The following is a 12,274-nucleotide window of genomic DNA, read 5'->3' as shown; positions in this document are numbered from 1 at the left end:
ACATTTATTATAGACACAGGAGCAGATAGTTCAATACTTAAATGCACACGAGACTCTATGCGAGAACATGTCAGACCAAATACAAAAGCAAGAATAAAAGGAGTAACCCGAGGAGAACTGCAAACAATGGGAGAAATCGAAACTACGCTAGACGTAAGTGGTAATCTTTTTGGGCATACCTTTCAATTGGTAGAAAACAACTTTCCTATTCCAACAGACGGAATAATTGGAAGAGATTTTATCACAAATTATCAATGCATATTAGACTACGCGAATTTAAAAATACACTTCAAGAATGATAGAAACTATTACATCAGTACAAATATTTTGGATACTGTAGACGATAACACAATTTTAATACCACCCAGATGTGAAGTTTACAGAACAGTTCAATATTTTCAAACGTTAAAGGCGGATAGACTAGTAGAACAACAGGAGATACTACCAGGAATATTCATAGCGAGAGCGATAATATCAAGAAATAACCCATATATCAAAATTTTAAATACAACTTACGAAACTGTTACGATAGAGACGGGTACAATCAAAACACTAGACATGAAATTGTTCAAAGTATACAGATTAATCAACGACAGCAAGGACAGGAAGAAAGAACTAAGGGAAACATTAAAGCTAGATATCCCGGAATACACACGAGATAAATTAGTATCGTTATGCGAAGATTTTGCAGATATATTTGCATTAAGATATGACATGCTAGCATGCAACAACTTTTATGAACAAAAATTGAGAGTAAAGGAACACACGCCAGTTTCCATAAAGAATTATAGGACACCACATTTGCAAACAGAAGAACTGAATAGACAAGTACAACAATTAGTAGACCAGGGAATTGTCGAGCCATCGACATCAGAATACAACAGCCCGGTCATACTAGTGCCGAAAAAAGCTATAGATGGAATCAAAGCATGGAGATTATGTATAAATTTCAGGCAGCTAAACAAGAAACTAGTCACAGATAAATTTCCGTTACCAAGAATAGACTTAATATTAGACCAACTAGGGAGAGCAGTAGAGCAATAGACAGTAAGCGAGGGCCAGGCCGGAGAAGACACTCGTGGCTCCAAAATCTGAGGAAGTGATTCGGGCTCACATCGGTCGAACTATTCAGAAGCGCCGCAAACAAGATCAGAATTGCCATGTTAATAGCCAACGTTCGCAACGGACAGGGCACTTGAAGAAGAAGAAGGGAGAGCAAAATGGTTCTCAGTAATAGACTTAATGTCAGGGTTTCACCAGATACCATTAGAACAATCATCAAGGAAATACACATTTTTTAGTACGGAAAAAGGAGCATTTCAATTCACCAGACTACCTTTTGGACTAAACAAAAGCCCAAATAGCTTTTCAAGAATGATGTCAATAGCATTCACAGGTTTAACACCGGAGAAAGCATTTCTGTATATGGATGACATAGTGGTGATAGGAATAACAGAAAAAATCATTTAGACAACTTAAAAAGGACATTTGAGATATGTGGGAAATTTAATTTGAAGCTAAACCCAGCAAATTTGTCAGTTTTTCAGAAAAGAAGTTACATATTTGGGACACGATCTTTCGCAAGAAGGAGTTCACCGAATAAAGCGAAATATTCAACAATAGAGAAATCCCCGACACCGAAGACAGCGGATGAAGCTAAAAGATTCGTAGCATTTTGTAACTACTACAGACGTTTTATTCCGAATTTTGCAGAGATATGCATACCTATAAACAGATTGTCGAGAAAAGGAGTAGAATTTTTTTGGTCGCAAGATTGTGAAGAATCATTTAAAAAACTTAAATCATCTTTGATAAAACCACAAATTCTCAAATACCCAGACTTCATCAAGCAATTCATACTAACAACCGACGCATCAAATGCGAGCTGCTCAGCAATTTTAAGTTAGAACTACGACGAAACAGATTTACCAATAGCTTACGCATCGCACAGCTTCAACAAAGGAGAGCTTAACAAACCTATAATAATTAAGGAATTACTTGCAATCCATCGGGGAATCAACCATTTCAAATGTTATTTATATTGAGCACCAACTTTCTTGATAAAAACGGATCATAAACCACTAACACACCTATTTTCGATGACAGAACCTACCTCGAAACTCACGAAAATCAGATTAGATTTAGAAGAATACGATTTTGAGATAGAGTATATTAGGGAAAATAATTACGCGGACAGTCTTTCGAGAATATGAACAAACCAGCTGAAAGACTTATACATAGACAACAATCATATCTTAGCTATAACCAGAGACCAGAGCTCAATCAAAGAAGAAAGCTGAAAGTGCAGAGCACAGGGAGACAGAAGAGGAAATTATATTACAGCATTAAACCTATAAGCAAACAGTAAGAAAGGTACTAAATAATATGGAGCCGCATAGACTACCAATTTTGTCTTTTGGAGCAAACCGAGTCTCACCAAGACTGAGCATTCGGGTCAAAAACAAAATTAAATACAGCAAGAGCATGACTACAGGATTTAATCAATTTGATTTAGGTCAATTGTTGGTACAGCTTGATCAGCTAGCGGTAGAGAATACAATAAGTAAAGCAAAAATATATGTAAATGATATTATTTTTAAATTGTGCACAATTGATGAATTTATAAAAGAATCAAATAAGATACTGAAAAATGTAGTAATATACATATGCGAAGTACCAGAAATCATAAAGGATGACCAAGAAAAACTGAGAATAATTGAAGAATACCATAATCACCCGATGTTTGGAGGTCACGTGGGAAATAATAGACTTGTAAAGAAACTAAAAGCGAGATTCAGATGGAAGAACATGGAAAAGGACATACGTAAATATAGTAAACATTGCCATTTTTGATAATTTCATACCAACATACGGACTCATGAAACAGATTAGAACGAATCAAGGCACGGAATACAAAAATGAAATAATGAATGAATTAACGAAAATGCTAAAGATCACACACAATTTTTCAACGGCATACCACCCTTAGTCAAAAGGGAGTTGTGAGAAGCTACATAGGACACTAAATGAATACGTAAGATCATTCATAGACGAAAACAAGGAAAATTGGGACGAGTGTTGCAGAATGTTCACATACTGCTACAACACTACCCCTAATGCATATCACGGCTACACACCTTTTGAATTGTTGGATGGTCGAAAGGTAAATTTACCAGAAGATCTCACAAAGGAAATTCAACCATGCTATAACATAGATGCCTATTATAATGAGATCCGATATAAACTACAAATTGCACACGACAGAGCTAAAACATTCTTAATAAAGCACAAAAAGGGAAGACAAGAAGCAAGCAAGCTAACCGCAGTACCTCAACATTTTAAAATAGGAGATCTAGTCCTGCTCAAAAAAGAGGAAAATAATAAGTTTGATAGTCTTTATGTAGGTCCTTTTGTCATAACAGAAGTAAATAATGTTAACTGTAAAATTAGGCTAGATACCGGAAAGATTAGGGAGGTGCATAAAAATAGATTATACGCTTACAATCAGTAGACATAAGTGAACGCGGTGATTCTAGGAGACAATATTAGTGATATCGCGGGAAAAGTGACAGAGCAAATGAACAATCGCGGCGTAAACAAATAATTCAATAGGGCAAACTAATAAACTATTTTTACCACATATGTTTTAGAATTAAAATAATGTATATGTATACGGTAGCATAGGTAAATAGTACTTATTTGAGGTTGAAAATTTCTCTTCTTCCGAAGGGAAAGGGAGAGAGGAATGAGACAGTTGGAAGAGAGACATTTTTTCCGTAAGGGGGATGGTGTGGTATTATCCCTAAAATATTACAATTCATAAAAAGATTAAGTTTAAAAGGAACGTGTAACACACTTCGCATTTGTTTATATAAAATATGTTTAATAATTCGAATCAAGGACATTCATAAAAAATAGCCTCGATTAGAATGTGTGAGTCAGCAGGATTGTGAATCGCTAACGTATTGTTGTCGTAGGTTGATAAAACAAACTTGGCCCACTAATGAATGACTGCTGATATAGCAAGGACTATTATAAAAGAGACAACGATTATTATCTCGGGGATCAGAACTAAATTAACGTCAAGATGGCAAGTTGATGTATCACGTATTAGTAATTATGAAGTAGTCTCATAGCAACTTCAACTAAGTACTAAATACAATTATAATAAGTAATGTTATAAAAGAGTGTACAGTTGTGTTCCAAATAAATGGTCATCAAATTTAATAACCCCATTATTTACCATAGCAACACGTCGGTACACCCCGGGGAGAACAGCATTGTCAGAGTGGCAACTTTGAAACCCAAAACTGGAGAGTACACTGAAGTTCATTTTGAACTTCAGTAGTTCAAGGCGGGCGGCATGTTCCGTCCTATTATAATTTACTTCATGTTGTTTGTCGATTTTACTTTATTATTTTGGATTGATATCGGTAATTCTTAAAGTTTGGGTAAATTAGCTTCTGTTTGGGTAAATTAGCTTCTGTTTGGGTAAATTAGAAATCTATTAAAAGATTAAAATGTTTATCAATTTTATATATTTCTGGGGAAAATTTGTAGATAATAATCCCTGTCTTTAGAAATTAGGTAGTTTTAACATTTACAGTTAATCGAATCAAGCAGTTCATTGTTTTCGTGCCCGCTATGTATTTATGTATTTCTGAGAAGGACCATTCGTGCTTTCCCAAGATAAAATTTTATAGTTTTTAGAAACACTAAACACTTTTAGAAGCCCCCTCCATTAGGGGCTTCTGTTTTGTAATGTATTTTGTAATGTAAGGGACGTTTTGTAATGTATTTTTAGGAGTATCATTCGAAACTAAGTTCTGTACACACGTTTAGCTTAGTCAATAAAAGTCCTATCAAAATTTTCGTCGTATATTATTTTAATTTGATAAAATAGTATTTTTATTGCAAATATATCTCAAGGTAAACTAATCGTGAGCGAACAGTAAGCATAGTTATAAGTTTTGACTGAAAGTAAAAGAAAATTAAATAATATACCTAATGTCAAATGTTAAGTAATTCTGTTAATTTTTTTAGTACAATCCTCACAAGTGTAAGTCTCTTAAAGATACAACAACTTCATTGTCTAATGTAGTTTTTTGTTTTAATTTTTAGTATGTTTTGAGAAAGAGTTAAATAAACTCGAAAGCTTAACAAACCTTAAAGAGTTTTGCTTAAAGGCCAGTATTTGACTACAAAACCCAAAATATCCATATATATATATATATATATATATATATATATATATATATATATATATATATTAATACTCACCTAGTCACTAAAGCCCTTTCCAAGAAAGAATATATATATATATATATATATATATATATATATATATATATATATATATATATATATATATAGTAGTATGAGTTCACTTTTTATTAATCTTATAATTTACTACATTGGATAAGTGTTTTAGTACATTTTGAGAAGAAGTACTTATGTTGTTAGTTTAGGTCCTCCTTCTCCTAAGTGCCTTCTCTGTTGAGGTTGGCAATCAATATGGCAAATTTCTCTCTGTTCTGGGCTTGATGAATTAATTCATTTCCTTTTGTGTGGGTCCAATCTCTGATGTTTCGTAGCCAAGATTTTTTCTTTCGTCCTATGCCCCTTTTACCTTCAATATTACCTTCTAATATTACCTGGAGCTGCTCAAATTCCCTATGGCGCATTATGTGTCCTACATATGACGTCTTTTTAATTTTGATAGTATTGACCAGATGAGGACGTGTGTTCATTGCTCTCATTACTTCTTCATTCGTAGTTCTGCTGGTCCAGCTTAATATTAGCATTCAGCGGTACATCCACATTTCAAATAAATTTAATTTGTTGACGTCATACTGTTTTAATGTCCAGGTCTCACAGCCATATAGTAATAGAGACCACACATAACACTTTAGTGTTCTCAATCTTATTGAGACTGATAGCTTGGGGTTACAAAGCATTTCACGCATATTCATGAAACCAGATCTTGCTATTTCAATGCGTCTTCTAATTTCTTTTGAGTGGTCTAGTTGACTAGTTTAGATCTGGTTTAGGTCAGTTTTATAATTTTTCCTGCCTCTGCTGTTGCAGGTCCGTCCCTGTCACCGGGATAAGAACTGGTAAGGATTAGTTCCGAACGGTTCCAAAAAACAGTAGTAGGTTAAATTTGTTTCTATTTATATAATATAGGTTATATTTACTATTTTAATATCTTAAAGATTTTTGTTACTCACGTCAGGTTGAGTCGGTTGGCATAAACACTGCACTATGATTTGTTGATAGTATTAAAATGAATAAATTTTTGTTTTGTATTAAACATTAAAAATCGAAAAATAACAGAGCGGTTTAAAAATGTTCTGTTATGCACAATGACGTATATTATTGATTATCCCACAGTCAGGGCCGTCTCCCTAGTCTTATTTTGTTGAATGTTCCTCTCGTCATTTCAATTTTACTTTAATCTCAGTATCTGAATGTAGATCGTGCATAATAATGCTCTTCGGATATTTAAATTTTTCAACGTTTTCTAATTGCGGTCAATAACTTGCGTGATATTTTATCTTGTTCGACTAAATACCCTGAACTTAGTTTTAGCTACGTTTATGTTCAGCTCAAATCTTTCTCCTTTTGAATTAATACTATTTAAAATTTATTCAAGTCTCTCTAGAGTATCAGACAAAATAACCGTATTGTCTGAATATCTGGTTATAGTTATTGGCATTCAATTTATCCTAACTCTGAGATTTGCTAGATCGTCTACCGCTTCCTCAAATATGGAATCTGAATATAGGTTGAATAGCAGAATTGATAATACAAAACCCCGTCATTCCTCGTTGTCATTTATCGTCATTTTTAGAGTGTCATACTCTTACCCGTGCTTTTTTCCTCCAATATAAATTATTTATAATTCGTATACCCTTTGACTCGATCAAAATCTTGTTCATAATCGATGAAGCAAGCTAATAGTTCCTTTCTTATACGTACGGAATAGAGCTTCGCATGTTCCAAAAGCGTTTCTGAAGTCAAATTGTGATTTATTCTTGTTCACAGTTACTTCTGATGGCTATGTATTATTCGTAAAAACATTTTAAGATGAATGTTTTTTTCCTTTATAAGCTTTAACACTTTAACTGGTTATACCGTCTGGGTCATCTGCTAATCGGTTTTGTTAATTTGAAGTTCATATATTATTTCAGATTTTATGATTTCTGATGTTGAAGACACGTGACCTTTATTATATACATCCTGCGGTCTGTTATCTTTAAAAGTGTCTTGTATATATTTTGTCTAGTTGCCTGTTAATTTTTCGTTATCTAACATTAGTTCTTCGTGTTCGTTTACCAAAGTCACTTTCTGTGTATGTTAAATGTTTCATGTGTCATTTGCATCTAATTTTCTTTGGTAGCTTTTTTGTCTGAATATTATTTTTCAGCGTTCTTCCTAAGCCCCAGCAGATCTGCCATTCATTTTTTGCGGCTGTTTTTCTCCCTTAACGTACTGGTACAAGTGTTAGTAATGATGCCTTTGATTTTATTCTAGAGTTCCAGAGTTCTGCCACTGTTAGAAAATTTTTAAACACAGTGTGTGAATAGTACAGGAAGGTGACGCAGTGCATCGATATTCATATAAATAATAACAACTACATAACTGTAAGTACTCTTCTTCTTTTTATGTAGACATTACTCTGTCTATTTTTCAATGTGCCTCCAGTAAATCCAGTAAGTTGTCGTTCCATCGTCTTCTTATTGGGGAACCGTCTGCGTCTGTTGCCGTCTTTGTTACTACTATATTTGTTGTCATTAGGCTTATATGATCGTTCCATTCCACTCTTGTATTGCTTACCCAATTCTTGATGTTCTCCACCTTGTATCTACGTCGTATATATGTACTTCTAACTCTGTCCCATGGTGTCTTACCATCAATTTTTTCAAGTATTTTCAACTCTGCTGTTTCTAAAATTCTTTTTGTCTTCTCTGTGTCAGGTCGTATTTCTGTCGCGTATATCATTATTGGTCTGTGAGCAGAGTACATAGCCCTCCCAGAGTATCAGAGTAGATTTTCTTATGTATTGTGATCTGTGAGTACTCTTACAATAATTAATTCATAACCTAAATACGAAAAGTAGGTATACATAGATACAAAAACCGGATCCTCCGGATAAAATTTAAGAATAGTAAAAGTTGGGGGTGTGAACTAATCCTAAGAAATAACGTAAGGAAAGAATAATAGATTTTAGCATATTAAAGTTTGGGATAGGGGCATTAATGCAGGAAAATAAATAATATTGATAAACATGACAAGAACTGTAAGTAGAAAACTTTCAATAATTTTATTAGGTATAAAGATATAAGTAGGACCGGATTCTGATTTTAACTAGGAATAAAAGTCCTGGAGAATTGAACACGGCCAGCACGGGTATGGGTGGAAATTTAAACCGTGAGTAGAGTTTTCACATAACCATGATACTATAACAAACAAGATAAGTCAACGCGCATGTTCTTGCATCTCTCTCGCACACCTGTGACGTAAGCCCGAGACAACTTTAATGATGCCAAGGTAAATGACATATCTGTGTTCATGTTAATTATGTTGCTGTTTTAATCGAGTTAAACAGGCATTTTGCCTATTTATAAAGTAGGAAGAAGAAGAAGAAAAAATATTTATTTTGTTTGTAATACACACAATCAAATCGAAGATTCATAAATTTCTTTAATTAATTTATTTCTTAGTGCAAGATACGGCATCCAGGTATACGTACCGTTAACAAAGTTTCGAAGTTGTTCATTACAGTAATGAAACAACGTTGCCATATGATGCACCGTTAAAATAAGATACACACAGGGTTCCCTGGCTTTGTTTCGCGATGACGTCATGCGCAAAGTCGATTAAAATTAGAATGGCAAGTGAGCATATCTTGTTTGTTATAGTATCATGTCGCATAACTACGCCCGTAACGCAGTGAATAATATATCTAGCACAGGAAATTACTAGCAATAAAGACAACGAGCTATCCGATGAAGAGAAAAGGAGAAGATAAGATGAGAAATACTAGAGCAAAAGATAAAAAATACCAAGAACGCCGCAAAAAAGAGATGAAAAAAACACAAGGGGAATGAACCAAATGGTAAAAATGATAAGCAAATTAACAACGGGTATAAAAGACATAAAAAAGAAAAATATAGATCCGGAGACGAAATCACACATTTAAAGAAGGAAATTAAAACACTAAAAGATCAACAAAGCGACTACAAAGATGAAATAAAAAAGCTGCCAGAAACAAATGAAAAACCAATAAAACAAATAGCTCAATTAAAAAACACAGCAAACAAAAAAATAGAGAAATTAGAAAGAGAAAAAAAGAAAAATGGAATAATATAAGGAATAAAAATCACCAGAGATAGAGAAAAAATACAAAAAACAAAGAAAACGAGCCAAAAAAATCATAAGATCAAAGAAAAGAAAATACAATAAAGATAAATTTTAAAATGTATAGAAGAAAGCTTTAAAAATAAAGAAATTAGAAAATTATATCAAAAAAAAAAAAAGAAAACCTGTACACTACAAAACCAAAAATGGAAGGAATTTAGTAAGTGATGTCAAAATACTGAACAGATGAAAAGAATACTCAGAAGATCTTCTAAATAAAATGCCCACAACAGAATATGACAAAGAAGAAGAACTGAAGCAAAATACCGATCAAAAACGAACAGAGGAAAGACCGCCTAATAAAAAACAAATAAAATAAATAATAGAGAAATTAAAGAAAAGTAAGCACCCAGGAAAGGATGAAGTAACAGCTGAAATGTTCAAATACCAGTACCAGGACCAGTACTAACTAAGCATTTTTAAAAAGTTGCTATAAGAAATATCGGAACAAGAACGCATACCGAAAGCATGGACTGAGGCCACACTGCCCAATTCACAAAAAAAAAGCGATAAAAGTTGCCATAATTACTGGGGAATAGCGCTACTAAACGTTACATATAAAATACTCGCAGTACATATGAAAGATATCACAAAAAATAGATAATGACATAGGAGAATATCAATGTGGATTCAGAAGAGGGTGCAGGCGCAGCACAGTAGATCAAATTTTCTTGCTGCGTGAAATACAAGCGGAAAATTACGAATACGAGAAATCTACAGTGGCCCTATTTATCGACGTTAAAAACCAGCTTTTGACGGCGTAAACGGAAATAAATAAACAAAGCAATACGTGAAATGGGAATTAGTGAAAAACTAGTAAGAATGATAAAAGTGACCCTGGGACAAACAGAGAATAGGGTTAAAATAAATGGAAAAGAAACAGATAAGTTTGAAGTCAGCGAGGAGGTGCGACAAGGACACTGACAAGGTGTAACAACATCATTGTTGTTCAGTATTGTTCTTGAATACTGAAGCCGGAATTAACAGGACAGGACTTGTATAACAACGAAAACATCAATAAATAGCATTCGCTGATGATATAATACTGATAGCCAGAAGTGAACAAGAATATTAAAAGAAACACTAAAAAGACTAGAAGCGAATGTGAGAAAGAAACGGATATACATAAATGAAGAAAAGACCAAATATATGGAATGGAGAGAACGAGAATACATACAAGGACAATTCTTCTTCTTCAAGTGCCCTGTCCGTTGCGAACGTTGGCTATTAACATGGCAATTCTGATCTTATTTGCGGCGCTTCTGAATAGTTCGACCGATGTGAGCCCGAACCACTTCCTCAGATTTTGGAGCCACGAGTGTCTTCTCCTGCCTGGCCCTCGCTTACTGTCTATTTTTCCCTGGACAATCAATTGCAGTAGACGGTACTTATCGTGTCTCAATATGTGGCCTAGATATTCAAGCTTTCTTTGTTTAATTGTATTCACGATTTCTTTCTCCTTTCCGATTCTTTGGATTACCTCTGTGTTGGTGACATGTTCGGTCCAGGATATACGAAGAATGCGTCGGTACACCCACATTTCGAATGCTTCTAGTTTTCTCGTGAGCGTCTCCGTCAGCGTCCAGGCCTCCACACCATACAGTAAGATCGGAAAAATGTAGCATTTAACTAGTCGTAGTTTTAGGGGAAGAGACAAATCCCTGCTTATGAGGAGCTTTTTCATATTGCTAAATGCTGCTCTAGCTCGTTCTATTCTCGCCTTAATTTCTGTGGCCTGTTCCCATTTTGCATTTACGTTGGTGCCAAGGTACACATAAGATTCTACATGGTCAATTAGTATGTTACTTATCCGTAACTGTCGAGCAGGCTGCTGACAAGGACAATGCCTGACAATAATCACAGAAGGGAAAATATTATATAAATTAAAAAAAGTAGAAAGATTCCAATACATAGGAGCGACATTTACCAGGAGATCAAATGTTAAAGTAGTAATCCAAACGAGAATTATTTCTCGGATTAGTTATATTTTTGCTCTAAACAACTTATTAAGAAGTAAAAACATATCTAGAAGGGCTAAGATAAGAATATATAAGACAGTTATAAGACCTATAGTATTAAATGCTAGTGAAACATGGATGATGAACAAATCACAAGTCATGCTCAAAGTGTGGGAAAGAAAAGTCCTAAGGAAAAATTTGGAGGAAATCTATGGAATAGAATGTGGATGAAAAGACCAAATAATATAGAACTAGAGACAATGTAGGAAGAACCGAATATCGCAAGGATCATACAATAATACAGATAGTTGGGGCATATCCAAAGGATACCAAACACGAGACTACCCAAAAGAATTCTAACGACAGGAATAGGAAGAAAGAAGACGAAAGGTAGGCCGAAAAACAAGTGTAATAAGGAGGTTAAAAGGGAGATAGAACTTAAAATCCCAAATTGGAAGGATAAAGCCGAAGACAGGAAAGAATGGAAAAGAATAGTCAATCAAGCCATAGGCCTTCTAGGCCTGGAGAGCTAAATTATACAAGTAATTATATAGGTAATTCAGTTAATTTATTGTTATCTCTTTAGTGACTTTTTGTCTCGTTTGGTATTGATTGAATCTGGTTGTATATATTGGTCTTATTCTTACTTTTTTCTTGCAAGTTTTTAAATTAGTTTCAATTTTAGCAATGAAATGGATTAGGATCTCATTCTACGGCACTCTTGGATAGCCTTTGGCACTTTTGATGCAGTTTGTTGCTTTTCCAGTAACTTGTGCATCCTGTGGTGCTTCCTATGTATACAGTCCTTGTGTAGCTTAAACCATGTGTTACTGACTAAAATTGGATGCATTTTTATGCAATACAGAAACTATTTTCTGAGTTAATCGAGACAA

General features: G+C 34.2%; 1 protein-coding gene across 2 annotated transcripts in view; it reads right to left on the bottom strand.

Moving 5' to 3' along the window:
• Window positions 1-6,375, bottom strand: part of LOC140448481 (uncharacterized) — a 92,301-nt gene extending 85,926 nt beyond the window's left edge. For both annotated transcript variants that reach the window (XM_072541565.1, XM_072541567.1), the window contains exon 1: window positions 6,231-6,375. The gene's annotated coding sequence lies outside the window, so the exon portion shown is untranslated. The remainder of the gene's footprint in view (window positions 1-6,230) is intronic.
• Between the last annotated feature and the right edge of the window lie 5,899 nt (window positions 6,376-12,274).

This window comes from Diabrotica undecimpunctata, chromosome 8 (assembly GCF_040954645.1).
Source record: "Diabrotica undecimpunctata isolate CICGRU chromosome 8, icDiaUnde3, whole genome shotgun sequence".
NCBI lineage: Eukaryota > Metazoa > Arthropoda > Insecta > Coleoptera > Chrysomelidae > Diabrotica > Diabrotica undecimpunctata.
The sequence above is the reverse complement of the archived record's forward strand: the minus strand, read 5'-3'. Positions and strand labels throughout refer to the sequence as shown.